Raw genomic sequence first — 17,976 nt, forward strand, 5'->3', positions numbered from 1 at the left:
GAGCAAAGGACAGGTTCCAACTTCTTGGGTCAGATCTTTTTTCTTTCAGCTTCCTTTGCTTCTATCAGGCACTTTGTCTCGGCTTCCATCCAGGCTTCCAACCTGGTGAGAGGGTTACAGGATCACCTGCTACCTGCCCGAGGCTGAAGCAGCTCCTCTGTTTGGGCAGAAGGGATCCTTTTCTCCTCTGTGTAGGAAAAGAGCCAGTCTGCATCCTGGGTGGATGAGCCTATACTTGGCACTTAGTAAGGTACTTGTCTTTGTTGACTAAATGGTAACATGCATGGTTGTCACCGGCTTGCTTTGGTCTTCCATTGCAGACGTGACTTAGATGAAGAATCTTTTCTGTGTCTGGAACAGATTAGGTCACCCCAGCAGACCCAAGCTGAGACAGAGCTGCCCCTAACCTTACTGGGCCCCAGTTCCCAGGATACACTGGGATATACTTCTTTTAAAAAAGAAGCAGCAGTGGTTTCCAGGCGCTTGCCTGACATTTGCCCAGGGATAAGCTTCTGATAAAGCCTCTCCCCTTCTTATCGCTCCCCCTCAACCATCCCATCATACTGTCACCCCCTGGATGAACCAAGCGCCCCAGGAAGCCCACAGCAGAAAAAAAAAAAGCTCTTGAGACCGGGGATAACTAACCATCTGAGCACCTTTGCTGGGGCCAAGGTAATGAGAATTATTCAAATGCAATCATAAAAACGAGGCCAGCCAGGCAGGAATGGGGTGGGGGTGTGATGGAGGGAACATCTTGCCAGTTGGAAGACTTCTGTTTTCTGGGGGTTCTCTTGAGGTCCAAAGACAATTTCTCCTCTTCTCAATCTCTTCAGCACCTGCTGTCTTGGAACTCTGCACCAGCTGATCGCTAAGAATGACATGGAGTAGGGGTGCGCCTGAATTTCTGGGGTCCACTGCGCTGCCTATGCCAGGCAACCTGAGTGAGATCTGGAGGTTTCTTCCCCAGTGCGTGCTCCCTCTCGCCAGCAGCAAGCAGGCCCGCTTCTGCTGTCTGAGCCTATCCTCCAGTAGAGGGAGACACTCTAGCAGCTCCTCGCCTGGGAAGGACGGGGCTGGAAGTGGGTGGGGGCGATGGGGGGGGGTGAGAAAGGGGGAGTGGGGAGAGGGGAGGTGTGCGCGCGCGGGGACTGGGGGGGGAGAGTCCGGGGGGCGGGTCCCTGTGCCGCTGACGTCCCGAGCAGTGCTGGGAAGTATAGGCTGTGTTGTCACGCCGGTGTCAGTCTGATGAAGATTGGCATCAGGTAAGCTGTCATTCATTTCCATGTCAGAGACGCTTTTGCAGGCGGCGGCGGCGGCGGCGCAGCGGCGGCGGCTGCTGCTGCGGGCGGCTGCCTCAGAGCGCGTGTGTTTTATTCCAGTCCCCAAGCCAGAGTATTATTCATTGCGACAGGGCAAGGAGGAGAGAGGGAGAGAGGGAGGCAGCAGGGAGGAGAGAGGGAGGCAGCAGGGAGGAGGGAGGCAGAGAGCAGAGAGGGACGGCGGGAGCGTGCAGAGAGAAGCTGGGGAAGCGCCGGGAGAGCGCGGAGCGAAGCGGCGCGAGGGGAGGCGAGGCCGGGCGAGGAGGCGGCGAGAAGCGCGGGGCCCACCCGCTCCCGGACCCGGTCGGTGCGCAGCTCCGCAGCCGCCGCCTCGCCCCGCTCCGCTCCGCTCTGGCCCGGGGCCGGGCGCGCATTGTCTGCGGGTACAAGCAGCCGGGCGGCGGACTCAGAGTGCAGTGGCCCGCGAGCCTGGAACGGGCGGGCCGGGAGCCGTGCCCCCGGAGCTTCCCGGGACTCGAGCCTAGGGACGAGCGCGTCCGCCTGAGTCCTGGCGCCGGCGGCTCCTGGCTGGGCGCTCGGCGGTGCTAGGCTGGGAACTGCGGGCCGGCTTCGGCTTCTCCTTTCCCGGGCTCTAGGAGTCCGGTGGCTGGCGCTTACTCGGTGTCACTAGCCAGGAGCTGCCTTCAAGTGGCTGGAAGCGGGAGCAGCCCTTGTCTGGACCAGCCGGGTGGCTGGAGTCAAGCGGCGGCGGTCGCGTCCTGAGAGGCCCGGGAAGGCAGGGAGAGTGGAGGTTTGCAGGAGTATCAGTAGAGGGGACCGGAGAACATGCGTGGGGGGTCAGAGAAACCAGGACCCGAGGGGCGAGGATCTGGGACTCTAGCCGGGAGTAGGGAGAGAATTTGTAGGGTCATTGGCTTTCTGCGTATTGTTGGGTCTTTGGGGCGGGGAGGGGAGGATTAGGGGCCCTTGAGAAGAACTAGGAGATGAATTCGTAAAAGGAGGGGAGGGTGGGCACGGAAATCGACCCCGAGCCGAAGGGGATGGGTCAGGGTCCTGAATGTGCCACATGAAGTTTCTGTTTCTTTTCAGTTAGACTAGGGAGATCTGCTGGGCTCCCAAGCCGAAAAAGAAACGAGCGCAGTGGGCCGAGCTTTCTGGAGAGTCCTTCACAGGGCAGCCAGGGTTCCCGCGCGGGCGGGAGACCCGGGTTGGGATTGGGAGGGGGATGCGGATCAGCCCCAAAAGGAGGGCTGGGCTTTGGAGCAGGCTAGAGTTTGGGTTATAGGATCCAAGGTTGTTTTCAGAATTGGAACGGAAGGGTCGCTGTGTAGTTTACACGCCGGCAAAAGAGAGAGGGCTGGAGGTAGGCGCTGGGCTCCCAGTTACATCTGACTCCTGAGTGGGTGACGTTTTTTAGGACCGAAACACAGGATCACGACTCATTATTGGGGTTCAGGCTATTGGAATCTGGGGAGAACTGCGTGTATCGGTCCTGACAGCGTGAGGGAAGATAAGCTTAAACACAGGCAAGAAAAGTAGTTGATCCCAGCCGTGGTGAATGAGCCCTGAATGTTTGTTGCTTCTCCCCCAAAGCCAGTTTTGAGGAGGATAAGATTTGGGGTGCTCAGGGCTGGGTCCTAGGAGAAGGATCCCGGAAAGCAGACAAATCTAGGGAGATTCCGTGCGATGTGATCAGGTAGCCTCACCCAGCTCGGAGTGGATCCAAGGACCTGACCCTGCAGGCGCAGCCACTCTGCGGCCGCAGCGTGGCGAGGTGATTGCTGGTGGTCCGCCGGTACAGCGCCCTGGGACGTGGGCAAGGGGACTGCTAGTACCGAGGTGCCACTGGGGCTTGTGGAGTAGTGGCTGACGCCGAGGGAAAGATACTTCCGAACTCGGGAGCCCTGATCCGACTTGCTGCCTGTTCATCCCCCAAGCGGTGCTTGCTTCATTCTCCGCAATGTCGGAGAGCGCACAGGCCGGCCCATCGGTGCAAGGTTCTGCGCTAGGGGCAGGAGGAAGTTCGGGGTTCCTTACCCTTACACGTTTTCTTGGGACTTCTCCAGGATGTTGACTTTTGGGAATTCAAATGCTCATCGCCTGGTAAAATCCAAGTTAACAAGCTAAAGCAGATTTAAACGACACCCTCCCCCCAAACACACACACACACACACCCAAATCTGTGAAATGATGGTGTTCAAAAGAAACACGGTTTTATCCCAATCTCCTGCTCCTTTGCCCTCTCACTCTGCCTTCTGACCTTCCTGAGGCCCCAGGACCTTAGTGCAAATGTGTGTGTGTGTGTGTGTGTGTGTGTGTGTGTGTGTGTGTGTGTGTGTGTAGGAGTGTAGAGGTGTTTCTCATTGCGGGATCATATCTCACACTAAAACTGCCTTCTCAAGGTTTGGGCCTAGCTCAACAGTGAGTGGAGTGTGAAGAGGTCCTGCAGCGGGGAAGAGCTGGGGGCGGGGGGAGGTTGTGGGGGTTACACTCTGGTCATTTAGATAAAGTGTAGTTGAGTGATGGAGGTGTGTGTGTGTGTGTGTGTGTGTGTGTGTGTGTGTGTGTGTGTGTGTGTTGGGGGTTTATTTCCTCCATGCACGTTTGCACCCTGAATTGAGAAAGCCAGTCAGCCCGTTGGGGCACTGAAGCCGCAGAACCCACGAATGGCCACCGCGGCCCGGGGCGCGGCAACAGCTACCGCGGCGGAGCTGTTGTTTTCCAGACTTGGAATTCCTGCGCGCTCTTCTCCAGCCGAGAGTTGAGCGGGGGAGGGAGCGCTGACCCTACCGAGACTCCCCGGTCACCGCCTCCCTTTTGTGAGAGCGAAAGGCATGAAAGCCTAGAGAAAGAGGAGCTGCAGGGAATGAGGGCCAGGGGGTTACTGGAGATGGGCCTAGCAACGACCACAGTAAAATGCCTCGTGCAAATCGCAGCGAAGTGTACCCAACTCGAGACTGGCTGTTTTATGATCCTTTCTAGGAGTTTACTGCTCTGTGCTTTTAAGTCTATAGATTGCTTTAAGTTAATGAAAGTGCTGCTTTCAAAAGAGCCTTTTTATTGTGCGGCAGCGACAAACCCAGTACCTCCCCTTTACTCTTCCAAAACGGGCCCATTTAGAAAGAGGGAGCTTGCTGGGGTTCCCACATGAACAGAGCTAAGGGGGGGGGGGGACACTATGTGACAATGAGGATTAATAAAAGTCAGTGTCCATGTAATTCAGAAAGATGAGTTAACTTCTCGCCTGTCCATTTTCGTCTGTACATCCTTCGGAGGCTACCTTTAAAAGGTTGTTCAGTGCCTCCCTGGTCGCCCCCTCCCACACTGCCTAATTCAACCCAACCTGGGATTCAGGATTTCAACACGATTACCAATTCAGACTGTTACTAAAACATTTACTTGGGACCTGGGGGAGGGGCCTTGCCTTGCCGTTCAGTAAGATAGATGGGGTTAAAGGGCTGGGAAACCCGAGGAAGAACAAGGCAGGCTGTTTTTCAGCATGTTTTTTTTTTCTTTCCTTTTTCCCGCCTGCCTTTGAATCTATTTGGCACAGAAGGTGAGATGACAAGGATTTTGACTAACACAGAAACTGTAGTGGGGCCTGCCTGTGGCTTTGACCGCATGTCATAACCATTTAAACTGTGGTTAGCTGTTCAAAGCTCAGAGCTTCTCCAAGCTGGGTTTCATTAACTCTACACCAGTTGCCTGGAAGTTCAGTAGCAATAAATTGCATAAACACATTTGAAGTAAGTTAGTGATGAAATAAGGAGAACTCCTGTCTTGTGAGTGGAGAATCCTAAATTCATGGCGTTCTAACTTAACTGGAAACATACTTCCTCTCTCTCGGCCTTAAAGTTTATAGGTGCACGGGAGTGTGTGTTATATTTCTCTGCCATGTCCATCTTCAACCCTGGGCTGTAACTCATTAGAGACCAAGGCAGGCCTAAGAACCAGAAGGCTGGCTGTTAAAAGGGTCTCTATTAGCTCCATTTAGGAACTGAACCAGAGCGAGCGATCAACCTGATTACCTTGCCCTTCCTGAACTCATCGGGCAATATAAACCGCCACAGAGTTAGGACAAATTAGATTCTTAAACGTTAGAACCTTAATAATACCGTGTTGTTAGCAATTGAAATTTTTTTTATTAAAGAAACAACCAATAAAATTTATAGGCTTCCAACATGTTGCAAAAATTCCCTGGTATTTATTTACACTACCACCCCACCTTTTCAGAAGTGCAACCTCCAATTTTGGACTTTTGTTCTTGATTTGCTTAATATGGAGCACATTTCAAAAAATTTAATTGGAGGCAAGTAAATGGTGCTGTTATGAATTTTCCTTTATCCTCTGCTGTGTTGCACTGGGGCTGCCACACTGTAATATATATGTGTGCATATATGCATATATGTATACACACCATCACACACACACACACACATATATATATAAATGTGTGATGCAATTGCTAGAGGTGACAGTATGTGAGTCAAAGTGTCTGGATCAAATAAAATATAGATTCTAGGATGGAGACAGTGGAAAGGGTGCCATCAAGAAAAGGCAAAAGAAGTAATATGGAAAATGAAATCATCATGAGTCTCCATGAGCCTCGAATCTAACCAATACACCACGCTTTGTGTGAGACCCTTCATATGAAACCCATGACTTATTGGAAATTGAATTATATTGAGAAGCAGAATTTAGAGGGAGGAGCTGCACTCACTGGGTTCTACCCAGACAGAATGCCCAGGATGGTCGCAATGGGGCTCTGCTAATTTAATTAAATCTAATACCTGGTGGGGAGGGAGGAAGACATGGAGGAAGCAGGGGATACTAATCAAGGCTGGCAGGTCAGCGTGCTGAGCTAGTATTTGGGCTGGAATTTGAGGGCCTGGCTCTGTGGCTCCAGCGGGTCCCCCAGCTGCCAGGCTTTGGTTTCTTCATCTGTTGAGTGGAATGCCGCACGTGCTGTCCCTTGGTAGGTTGCAGTGAATGAAGGGTGGGCATGGGGCAAGTCCAAGGCTTGCTGTAAAGACTAGAGAAGACAGCCACAGAGGCTTCCTAGCAGCAATGTCATAGTCTTCTTCAGGCACTCCCTCTCTTGCCTGGCTCCAGAACTTGTCTTCACAATGTTTCTAGACTTCTGTGAAGGAGTGTCTGGACTTCTGTGAAAGGGTGCAACTTCTGCCTAACTTTACATCTTTGAATCTGAAATCTGTTGTGATTTCATATACTGTTCACTTCGCCAAGAGAGGTTGTCAAGGCTGGACTGGGGAAATCAGCCTGGCTCTCCTCCAGTGGTTCCCAGGAATATCCTATCCTTTGTGCCTCCATTGGGCACAGAATCTGATTGACCAGAAATACAGTCTCTGCTTTTTTCATACAATAGGGAAATAAGGTCCCAGTCCTGAAGGGCGTGTGACGTCTTGTCCTGCTGGGGTGTGAGGGAAGGATGGGTGCTGATCAGGAAGAAGCCATAGCCTGGAGCTCACTTAACAGTCTCCATTCTGGCAGATCAAAGCAGATTCTAGGTGAGAAAGTCCCAGAAGTTACACCATCACTTCTCCAAAACTGTGCTTGCTGTAGATGCCTTCAGCTCCAGCACAGGATTTTGAAACCCAGTGAGCAGGTCACATTTTGGTCTCCATTTTGATTAGGGGTGGGTGAGATTGAGGATAGAGGCAGAAGCTGGCATAGTTAGACAGCTGGGTCCTTCTCCCAGAACTCTTCTAGAACCCTTAGGCACGAGGAAACATTAAGCCCTGGGACACCCCAGTTCACAGTGCTGCATGGAACTTGGAAAGAGCTTGATGCAAATGGGGGATATGTTTGGCTTGGACACCTATCCCTAGGTCTTCCTTGCCTGCCTGGGTCTCTAATTACAAGAAGGAGCGTCGCCGTTAAGACCTATCTCACTAAAAACACACCCCCATGTGTAAGAAGAAACCCTAAACCAGGCAGGATATTTTAAAACTGAAGCAATGAAGATTAGATTAAGTCTCCACCGAACAGCCTGGTTCTCATATTATTTTTGGCTGGAATGTGGAGAAAAACAGCTGGCCCTGGGGCCCCAGGCAGACTCTGGAGGCTTCAGACAGTGTTGGAGGGGTACACCAGGGGGGTGGTGTAACTGTTCTCTGCGTGGTAGGACTGTGGCCAGTTTCTGTCCAGCTCGTTTTAGGGGAACAAAGGGGGAGGTTGTGCTGGGAGAGGGACAGATGCAGATGGGCCAGGAAGGGGGTCACAGAAGGTGTAAGTCACAGAGTATCAGTCTTTCAATTCCCCCCACTTCATGAAGAACTAGTCTTTGTGTTTAGTGTATGCCCTCTCTCAAATTTGGAAATCCAGCTGTTCTTTACTTGGCCTTTGGAGGAGCCTTCATGTGCTTGCTCTGATTTGGGTGAATAGAGAGAACAGGTAGCTGTCCAGATGTCGGGCATCACAAACACTTGTCCTGCCTTGCACAGAACTTACAGTGCCATTGGTGTGCCTGGGACAGTCCTAGACATTGACAACGACAAAGACAAACTACTGGAGCCTGGCCTGAGGGCCCTACAGAGGCAAGGACACCGGCCCCAGCATAGATGGTGTATTTAGAGTCTCACTCTGTGTTCCTTGTATGGGTTTAGAGGCTGGCTCAAGATCATTGATTCTGTTTCCTCACCTGTAACCCGGGGGATAACGGAGCATAGCTGGTAAGGTGGAGGAGAGACTGTGTATCACCCGGGACTATGCCAGCCACAGAAGAAAGAGTGTTTCAACTCTGGCTCTCTCCACACTCTTCACAGCTTTTTGGGACAGGAACCAATAATAGGTGGCTCTTTCAGCTTCCTCCTTTTTTAAAAACAAAAAACAAAAAAACATTTTTTTTTTCTGGGACAAGGCATGGGGCCCCTTGGATCAGCATGGAGAATTTAGCAGGTTGGTTGGAGGCTGAAGAGAAAAATAGATGCCCAACCCCCAGGGCAGCTGGGAGTCTGGGAGACACAAACCCAGGAGGGAGAGAATACAGACGTGAGAGAGAAAAGGTGCCCACCCGTTGTTAACCAGAGGAGGCAAGAGAAGCGTGGGCCTGGAAGAGTGGCCACAACCAGCTCCTTCCCTGAGGACACAAACACGGAGAAGGAGCTCTCTTCAGTTGGGTGTGGAGGGCTAGAGGGAAGGGCTGGAGAGGGAGGGGCGAAACCTGACACTCCTCAGGTCACTGTGCTCTGGGCTCTCAGCTAGACTGTCAGGGTGACTGGGGGTAGGGTGGAGCGGGACAGCTTGGATTAGAAAGAATTACTCAGTCCTTCTGTCTGTTCCAGGTGGCCAAAAGTGCCCGTTTCTTTCTACACACGGTGGATTCTGAGGCAACTTTTTGGTGTAGACTTCTCAGTGGAGGCAGTGCCGCCGAATGAGTTAGTGTGTGAAGTCCATGCCCTCCTTAGAACCCAAGCGGAAGAAGCAGAGACCCTAGGCCCAGCCCTCCCCCTTTCCATGCTTTGGACCCTTCATGGGAACAGTCAGTGTGTTAGGACGGTCGAGAGAACAGGGGCCACAGGCAGTGGACTCCACTTTAGACCCGGCTAGTGACTGATTGTGTGACATTTGACAGGTGACTTTCCCTCTCTGAATGTTAGTACTGTCAGGCAACCAACCAGGAGCTTTGACTGGCTCTGAGTGTCTCCTTCAGCTCCAAGTTCCCTGACTATGTTTTCTCCCACGTGGATCCCTTCATGAATGGGAGATCGCTGAGACAGCGACCACAGCACAAACCCCTGACAATACACAACAATCAGAGAAGCACAGTCCCTGGAGAACCAAGGGTCGTGTGCACAGAGGGTTGGAGCTGATGCTCCCAGTGGCCTTCCTGGGACCCATGGGAGTAGCTTATTCAGTGTGAAGCACCATCATTAGAAGCCGCAGAAGGCAGCATACTGGGAGAAAGAGTCACTGGCATTGGTGCTTGCATCTGCAGTCTGACCCCGATTCTACTGCCACTAAACTGTGTGTCTTTGGGTACATCCTTTAACCCCTCTGAGCCTCGGTGTTTTTATGCATAGGGTAAAGATACTATGACTGCCAGGCATAGGAGGACTGTGGAAACTCTAGGAAAAACTTGCAGCTGTGGCGCATTGCTTGCTGTCAATGGTACTTTCCTCTTTCAGAAAATACATTCCCGGCGGGGCAGTGGTGGAGCGTGCCTTTAATCCTAGCACTAAGGCAGAGACAGGTGGATCTCTGTGAGTTCGAGGCCAGCCTAGTCTACCGAGCAAGTTCCAGGACAGGCTTCAAAGCTACACAGAGAAACCTTGTCTCAGAAAACAAAACAAAACAAAACAAAAACAAATAAACAACAAAAAAAAACAGAAAGAAAGAAAGAAAGAAAGAAAGAAAGAAAGAAAGAAAAGGAAAAAAGAAAATACATTCCCTGGGCAGGAGAGATGGTTCAGAGGTTGAGAGCACTGAATGCTCTTCCAGAGGACCTAGATTAATTTCCCAGCACCCACGTGGTAGATCACAACTCTCTGTAACTCCAAGATCTGACACCCTCACATAGTCATACAAGCAGGCAAAACACAAATGCACATAAAATAAATGAATAAAAACAGAAAGAGAAAGAGGAAGGAAGGAAGAAGGAATGAAAGAAAGAAGGAAAGAAAGAAAGGAATAATGAAAAAGAAAATATATACCCGTTTGATCCTCTGATCTTTCTGAAGCAGGTCAAAGGATACCATTAAGTCATCTTACAGACTTATAGGAGAAACGGAAGTTGTGGTGGCCTATCTGTGACTGGACATCCTTCAAGAGGGCACAGGTCTCTCTGACTGCCTCAGCCCCTTTCTGAGTTCCTGCAGCACTTAGACAGGCTTTACCTGTGTTTCTCCTGAGAATTTTTTTAAAAACAGAAACCCAGCTCAATTCACCTCCCCCATCACCAGCCTTTTGTCTCACAAATACTGAGGAGAGCTATTGGCTGTCATGGAAGCCAAAACCTATAAGATAGAATTTTTAAAAAAAAAACAAAAACTTTCCTAAACCCTCAGGCCAGGCAGGGTTAGGCTAAAGGCAAAGCTGGCTAGGGCGTGCGTGCGTGCGTGCGTGCGTGCGTGTGTGTGTGTGTGTGTGTGTGTGTGTGTGTGTGTGTGCACGTGTAAATAAAAAGCGCTTGGGGACTCAGTACTAGATCCTCAGGTGACCTGCCTGACAGACATCAGTCCCGCGAAAGGCAGCTAGCTGGCTCATAGTGGGGTCTAATTCCTTACTAGGTGTGGGTTTCCTCCTTTCCATGCTGGTCCAGTGTGCAGAGCAAAGGGCAGAGAAGTGTCCCCATGCTTTCTCTAGTGCTGCTGAGCATGGCTTTTTCTGCCCTGGTCTGAGATCCCCAGGCTTTCTCCCCTCTGGAAGCTGCTCCTGCCTCCTCCTGCATTCTGACTGTAGCTCTAAGCCCAAGAGTTGGGAGAGACAAAGCCACAGAATCACGCTGTGGGCTTAGGATGCATGATAATGGCTTATTTTCACTTCTGTGTCCTCCCTGAGGCACCACTGGTCACTTAACAGATGTGGCCTGAGCCTACTCTCCATGGAGACACAGCAGTGAGCTGTGTGGGCCTCACTTCCCCAACCAGATTAACACACTAACTGGGAGCAAGCGCGTGACTTCACAGTCTCTTAGACTCTTGGGGCGTAAGCACGATCCTTTTGCAGGAAAAGGAAGTTAAATAGATAGTCTTCCAGGTTTTTCTGGGTCTGCTATTAAAGGAGGATGAGGATGTTGTCGATTACCGAGGCTGCACTGTGTCCGCTGGCCTATCAAACACCAGGCTTTTTGTTGATGATTGTGAGATGCCCAAGGACATTCAGTTTGTGAGTCTGGCCACCTTCAGTTTGGTAGAAGATGGGAAGGCACGCACTTGTTTGGCTATAGGGAATTGGGAGAGCACCTATGGAAGGTTCTGCTGAGCTCTCCAGAGTTGGGGAAGATATGCAGAAGCAGGTGTGAGAGCTAGGTGGTGTGGGAGCTGGAGGCTGCTGCTCCTTTCATTCCAGGCAGTGTGGAGGGGACACTTCCGGTGGCTCCTCCCTGGCTTGGCACCTGTCAATGTTGGAAGAGTGCAGCTTCCCCAGATCAATGGAGCTTTTTCCCAGTGTTGTGAGTGCCCAGCCTCTGCCTGGGAGTACTCATTCACTGAGCTATCCTCAGAGACCCAAGAAGGAATGTGAAACTTAGAGCAGACTGGAGAATTGGTCCAAGACCTAGCAGATTGTATATGATTCGTCTCCAGTGTGCGGGCCCAGTTAGTTTTGCTGCTTGTGGCCAGAAGCTGTGGAGCACAAAGCTGGCTTCCTCTATCTCCTTTCCCACCCAGGGTGGTATGCTCACAGGGGTCCTCACCCACACTGTAGAGCACCTCACTTGCATACTGTGCAGTGAGCTCTAGAGTACCCAAGATGGCATGCTCACAGGATCCTCCTGCACAATGCAGGGTGCTGGGTGAGTTCTCCCGCTCTGGCTGGGATAGGATCAGAGTGATAGATAGGAAAGTGATGGATGCAGATAGTGAAGAAGCCAACAACCCAGGCTGGAGCTGTTGGCCCAGCCATGTGCTCACTGTATGACAGTGAAAACTGGCTTCCTTTTCCTTGTCAGTCAACTAGTGGATGATGGTACTTCCCCACAAGGCTGTGGGGAAGATCATGAAAGTTAACGTATGTGAATGTGTTATACATACTGTATAAACATAAGTAACAGCGCCTACACAGTGCCTCCCATAGAACATGGGGAGGGGGAAAAACTGGTTGGCACAGACTGTATGTTTCTTATTAGTTTGAAGCCGAGCGTACACACACAAGTACACGCTCCCCTCGTGCCGGCTCGCAGAGTGATGACAACCGTGTTGACGTGATTGAAAGCTGGCAGAACGGCTTTTCACGGCTGCCCCACTACTGGCACGAGAATGGTCCCCTCGGGGATTCCGGAGCACCTGGAAGTGTTTCAGACCAGCTCAGAGTCACCCGGGCAGAACTGTATGCCTACTAAGTGCCTGCACATTCTCCCTTAAGCATGCTCCGTATACTCCGCCAGGTCCCTCAGCCGGAAATGGGCCTCGGTTTCTTCCTGGCTGGCATCGTTTATTCAGTAGAATTTTACTGCGCACCTTGCTCAGGTATGGAGTGCACAGCCATGAACTAGAGCTGGACTTCTCATTCATAAGGCTTTCTGGAGAGAAAGACATTTAGGCTCAGTAGGAAAATCAAAACCATAAAGAGAGTCACAAAAGTCCAGGAAGTTGCGGGAACACAGGCAAAGCTCAGCCTACTTTGAGGGCCTTGTATGGTGGAGTCAAGGCATGAAGGAGGAGTTGCAGAGAGCTAGGGGAGGCCTAGGACCAGAATCCTAGACACTCTGGTCTGGCCTTAGGCTGTTTCTCTACAGAGGTCTCTTTTTCTGCACCTTCCTGCCGTGGTTCTTTTCCCTTCCCAGATGGAGACAAATGCAAGGTGAGAGATAGCTGCCTCTGCCAGAAGTGTGCTACGGGCCTCTGCTCCTGCCTGAGCTCTGTCTCGGCAGCGTCACAGGCAGGGTAGTGGATGTCTGACTTCCCAAAGCATCCGCCCCTCCAGGGCTGAGCTGTCAGAAGCTGCCTTTGCACAATGCAGGCCCCACCCCCATCCTTGTTGCAGCCTCAGTTGGATCCTGAGCACACTGGGTACCCGAAGTTGTCACACTCAGATCCAGTCTGATTTCATGGACAGTCACTGTGAAGTGGCGGCAGTGACCCAGCCCAACCCCCTCCACACCAGCCACAGAAGGGCTGTACTTACTCTTTCTGTTGACTGCAGAACTTGGAATCAGGGAGAGCAGGTCAGACCACAGACACTGGTTCTGTAGCGGGGGAAACCTGCTTACCCCCTGAGCCTCTGTCCTCTGGCCAGTGAGATGTGATGGTAATTCTCAACTCAGGTGTCATCAACAGTCATGAAATGGCACAAGGCAAGGGCTCACTAGCCCCATCCGTGCTTCATTCTCAGTTTTGGTCATTCTCAGTTTTGGTCACACCCATAGCACCCCAATTTTGTTCCCCTTCTGTTCCCACAATCCATGGGCATACCTTCATTTTTTCACGATTTCATGTAATTACTCTCTGGATATTTTTGGGTGCCTGGAGTGTATTCCCAGTGGTGTTTTAGTGCCTGGGCTAGAGAGGTCAGCATCAATCAATGTAGTCTGTGTCCCAATGTTAAAAAGCCATGTTTTTTAGTTACTTTTCTGTCGTTGTGATAAGACACCATGACTGTGGTAACTTATAAAATGAAAGGTTTAATTTGGAGTTCATGGTTCCAGAGGGTTAGAATCCATGGCCAGTATGGCAGGGAGCATGGCAGCAAGCAGGCAGGAATAATAGCAAAGAGAGCAGTGACTGAGAACTCACATCTTGAGACATAAGTTGGAAGCAGAAAGAGTCACTTGGAATAGTGTGAGTCTTTTAAAACCTTAAAGCCTGCTCCCAGTGACACACCTCCTAAGCCTGCCTCAACAGTTCCACCAACTAAGGACCAAGTAAAGCATTCAAATATATGAGCCTATGGGGGCCTTCTCATTCAAACCATCACACCAGATGTGGTGGCACATCTGTAACTTCATCACTGAGGGAGCAGAGATAGGCAGCTCTTTGGGGCTCACTGGTCAACCAGACTAGCTGAAACAGTGAGATCCAGGCCCACTGAGAGACCCTGGCTCAAAATAGAAGATGGGGAGTGGGGGGAGAGAGAGAGAGAAAGAGAAAAGAGGTGAGGAAGGGGAGGGAGGTGGGGAGGAAAAGAGGGAAAGAGGGAGGGAGGAAGGGAGGGAGGGAAGGAGGGAGGGTGGGAGGGAGGGAGGGAGGGGGAGAAAGAGTGATCTGGGGAATGGGGAATGGCAGCTCAGTCCTGCAATCTCAGAACTTGGGAGATGAAGACTCAGGAGTTCAGGGTCAGCCTGGGTTCCATGAGCTATTGTCTTAAAACAACAAAAAGCCAAAACCAGTCAACCAACCAAAACCAACAGAAACCCCACACAAACACAAGACTCTAAGTATAACTTGAGTTTCCGGAGCCCCTCAAGGATGGGGTTAGTGACCAGGGAGACGCCATAAGGCATGGGGACCCACAGGGAGATGGGATATGACACTAAAGATGGATGGGGGTTGTGTTTTAGGCTGAGGACAGTGGGTCCAAAGGTCCTGGGGGAGGAGGAAGAGGTGGAAAGCAGCTGGGGGTTGGGAAGAGGCAGGTCAGGAAGATCAAAGGGGTAGGGTTGAGAGGGGAGACCTTGGCAGCTTCAGGAGAGGTAGCAGAGTCCAGTTTGAGGATTTGAAGTAGTGACCAGGCTCAGCAACGGCACCTGCCCGAGCAGGGAAGGCGACGGTGTCTACTACCTGGGTTTATCTTTCCAGATGGAATCAATCCAGCAAAATCTACAGTTGGCTTGTTGGTTCACAGTGGAAGGAGGGGGCTCACAGTGAACACGTGCACCAAATATTTGGCCTTCACGCGTACAAGCAGTGTCATTTATGAGAAGCATAGAGGGTTCAAGCTTCATAACTGAATGGAAGGCAAAGGCTTGACTTCTGTGTCATGCCTCAGTCTCACTCCCTTCCCCACACTCATGTCACTGCCTCCTTCGTCTTGCCTACCCTAACCTCCTCGGTCTTTGTTGCAGCTGGAACAAGTCACACATGCTCCTGCCTCGGGGCCTCCGTTCATGCTGTTCCAGCAGTCTGAATACCCTTCCCCTATATACCTGTGTGGTCGACACTATGCTTTTGCTAGGTTGGCACCCAAATGCTGTTCTATAATATGATCTTCCCTAAAGACTCTAGCCAAACAGGAATCTCTTTCTTCCATTCCCTGGCATGCCCTTAAACCCCAAACTCAGTATCTTGCGCTGACTTCTGATCTCTATGCATCTCCTCGGTGCTGGTATTCAGGGCCTGCATCACCATGCCTGGTTTATGCAGTGCTGGGGTACAAACCCAGGGCCATATCCATGCAACACAGTTGCTCCTGTCTTTGAACTACACCCCAGTTCTCTCTCTCCTCTCTCTCTCTCTCTCTCTCTCTCTCTCTCTCTCTCTCTCTCTCTCTCCTCTCTCTCTCTCTCTCTCTCTCTCTCTCTCTCTCTCTCTCTCTCTCTCTCTCTCTCTCCTCTCTGTTGGAATCCAGAAGAGTACATAGCTGTAGTAAAATTTCAAGCAATGTTTATGAATGAATGAATGAATTTATGAGTGGAACTGGTTGTTGTGTTAGGGTTCAAGGATTTTTATTTTTTAAACTATGTTCTGAAATGAACTCATGACCTATCAGAACTGGAAGAGGCACTAAGTCTCTCGTCTTTGAGCAACTCTCCCATTTAACAGCTGAGCAAAGTGAGGTCCAGAGAGGTTAAAGAGCTTGTGAAAGGCCAAGCAGCACAGCTCATGAGCACAAGGCTCACAGACTTTGCTATGGACTCTCCTCACAATGCGTTGCCTTTGCAGCTCCTGGGAATGAGGGTCCTCCCCAGTCATGTCACCTCACGGCCTCACTGGCCACTGCTTCATCCCAGGGGCTCTGGCGCCACTGCTTATGTTTCCTGTGAGATACTTGGGAGCCATCTTTGGTAATGCTGGGAATGGCTGCTGTTGGTAACCAGCACAGACATGCTTAGCTCCCTAGTACCATGAAGTAAAATGAATGAACCATCAGTGTCTCCCGTCAGCCCACAGAGAATGATGACTCGGTCTGCCTTGGTATCGCTGGCCAACGCTGGTTGGTCACCTGATCAGTTGTCAGGATGAGGTGATGGCAAGGGATTGGGGGTTCATTGCCCTCTTCTCAGATTTCACCTCCTGGTGACAACAGAAGTCAGGGGAAGAAAATAGATCAGTGTTTCAGTCCCTGCCTATGTATGTGGTCAGCTTGACTTTGGCCAAGTGCCTTAGCTCACATGTCTGTGTCCTTCCTCACTATACAAATGCGGGCCGAGATAATTGTACCATGGTGCTGTTTAAGAATACACATGCCCCGAGGAAGGTGAATGCCTGGTACCTGATGGGTGTTACATGTAACAGGTTGAACTACAGGAATATTGCTTTGATTCACAATGTGGGGTCGAGGCAGGCAGAAGTAACACCCTCATTGTCAGAGAACTCAGAGTGAGGATGCAGCTTCTAGCTTCTCTATGGCCTTTGTCCTGCTTCCTGCCTATGACCTGGCCTGACAGAAGAGCAGGAACTAAGGAGGAACACTTAGAATTTTTTTGTGGAGAGAGAGAGAGAGAGAGAGAGAGAGAGAGAGAGAGAGAGAGAGAGAGAGATCAAAGTAGGTATTATTGCCCCTGCCACAGGGACTCCCGGGGCCTTAAGTGGGGATTTTTCCCTTTGGCTTTCTGGAAGATAGAAGGGTTCCTTGCTGTTTGGAATCCACTGAGCTAGTAGGGGGACAGTTGGGGAGGGGTGCTCTAGTTTCAGTTAGGTTCCCTGGGGTGAGGACTTGAGGTCTGGGGAGGACCTGGTTCAGCTAAGGCTCCAATGGCAGCCAGCATCCTGGGTGCTAGGCTCACAGTCTGGAGAGGTCCTTCAAGTCCCAAGGAACACAGCTCATGGTGGCTGTGTGTTCAACCAGTTTCCTGACTGGAGACTCTCATATGTCACTGGTGATGTATGTTAAATCCACAGCCCACGGCTGCCATTTTGGCCTATTTGTGGTTCACCTCTCCCCAGTAGAAGGTGAGATGTGCTCAGGGAACATTGGTTCCAGCTTCATTCCTCCCTCCTGGTCTCACATCAATAATTCTTTTTCTTCTTCTTCTTCTTCTTCTTCTTCTTCTTCTTCTTCTTCTTCTTCTTCTTCCTCTTCCTCTTCCTCTTCCTCTTCCTCTTCCTCTTCCTCTTCCTCTTCCCCTCCTCCTCCTCCTCCTCCTCCTCCTCCTCCTCCTCCTCCTCCTCCTTCTTCTGTTGAGAAAAGGTGGCCCTGAATGGCTTATAACTCACAGAAAGCTGCCTGCCTGTGCCTCCTAAGTGCCACAATTAAAAGCACATGCCACCACGATGAAGCCATCTCTGGGCCTTCTTTTCGGGCTTTGTTCATTTCTCAGGCTTTCGCGTTTAGAACAATATCTTAGTATGCTGTCTTAGTCTGTCGAGCAGCAGTTCTCAACCTGTGGGTGGCTTTTCAACAGGGGTCATTGGAAAACATAGATATTTACATTGCAATTCATAACAGTAGCAAAATTACAGTTATGAAATAGCAGCAAAATTACTTTTATGACTTGGGTCAGCACATGAGGAACTATATTAAAGGGTTGCAGCTTTAGGGAGGTTGAAAACCACTGGAGTAGTGTTACTAAGGAAACACCCTTTTACATTTACCAGTTTGAACTGGAAAGAGTTCTGTTATTTGACTTGACTTTTTGGGTTCAATGACATCTCATGCAAATTTAAATCATTAGCCTTTCCCATATTTTCTTTCTTACAGTAAAATACATACTTTAAATATATGTAAAATGGCAATTTTAGCATAGCATTTTCCATTTTAATAATTTTAGTTGTGCAACACAGTGGCATTAATCATTGCAGCAATGACTTCACAGTCTGTCCTTCCTCAGCCCATGGTCACTCCGTTTGCGTGAGTTTTGTCACTGAGTTCCACACCCATTCCTAACTACTGGTAACTTCTAATCTGATTCCTGTCTCTA

The 17,976-nt window shown here is 50.6% G+C and overlaps 1 protein-coding gene across 4 annotated transcripts in view; it reads left to right on the forward strand.

The window, feature by feature from the left end:
- The first annotated feature begins 1,010 nt into the window (after positions 1-1,010).
- Pknox2 (PBX/knotted 1 homeobox 2) overlaps positions 1,011-17,976 on the forward strand; it is a 275,213-nt gene continuing 258,247 nt past the window's right edge. For 2 of the 4 annotated variants that reach the window (XM_075966368.1, XM_075966369.1), the window contains exon 1: positions 1,156-1,262. The gene's annotated coding sequence lies outside the window, so the exon portion shown is untranslated. Of the gene's footprint in view, positions 1,263-17,976 lie in introns of all 4 variants that reach the window. The other 2 variants (XM_075966367.1, XM_075966370.1) reach the window with 2 other exon arrangements.

This window comes from Microtus pennsylvanicus, chromosome 3 (genome assembly GCF_037038515.1).
Source record: "Microtus pennsylvanicus isolate mMicPen1 chromosome 3, mMicPen1.hap1, whole genome shotgun sequence".
Lineage (NCBI taxonomy): Eukaryota > Metazoa > Chordata > Mammalia > Rodentia > Cricetidae > Microtus > Microtus pennsylvanicus.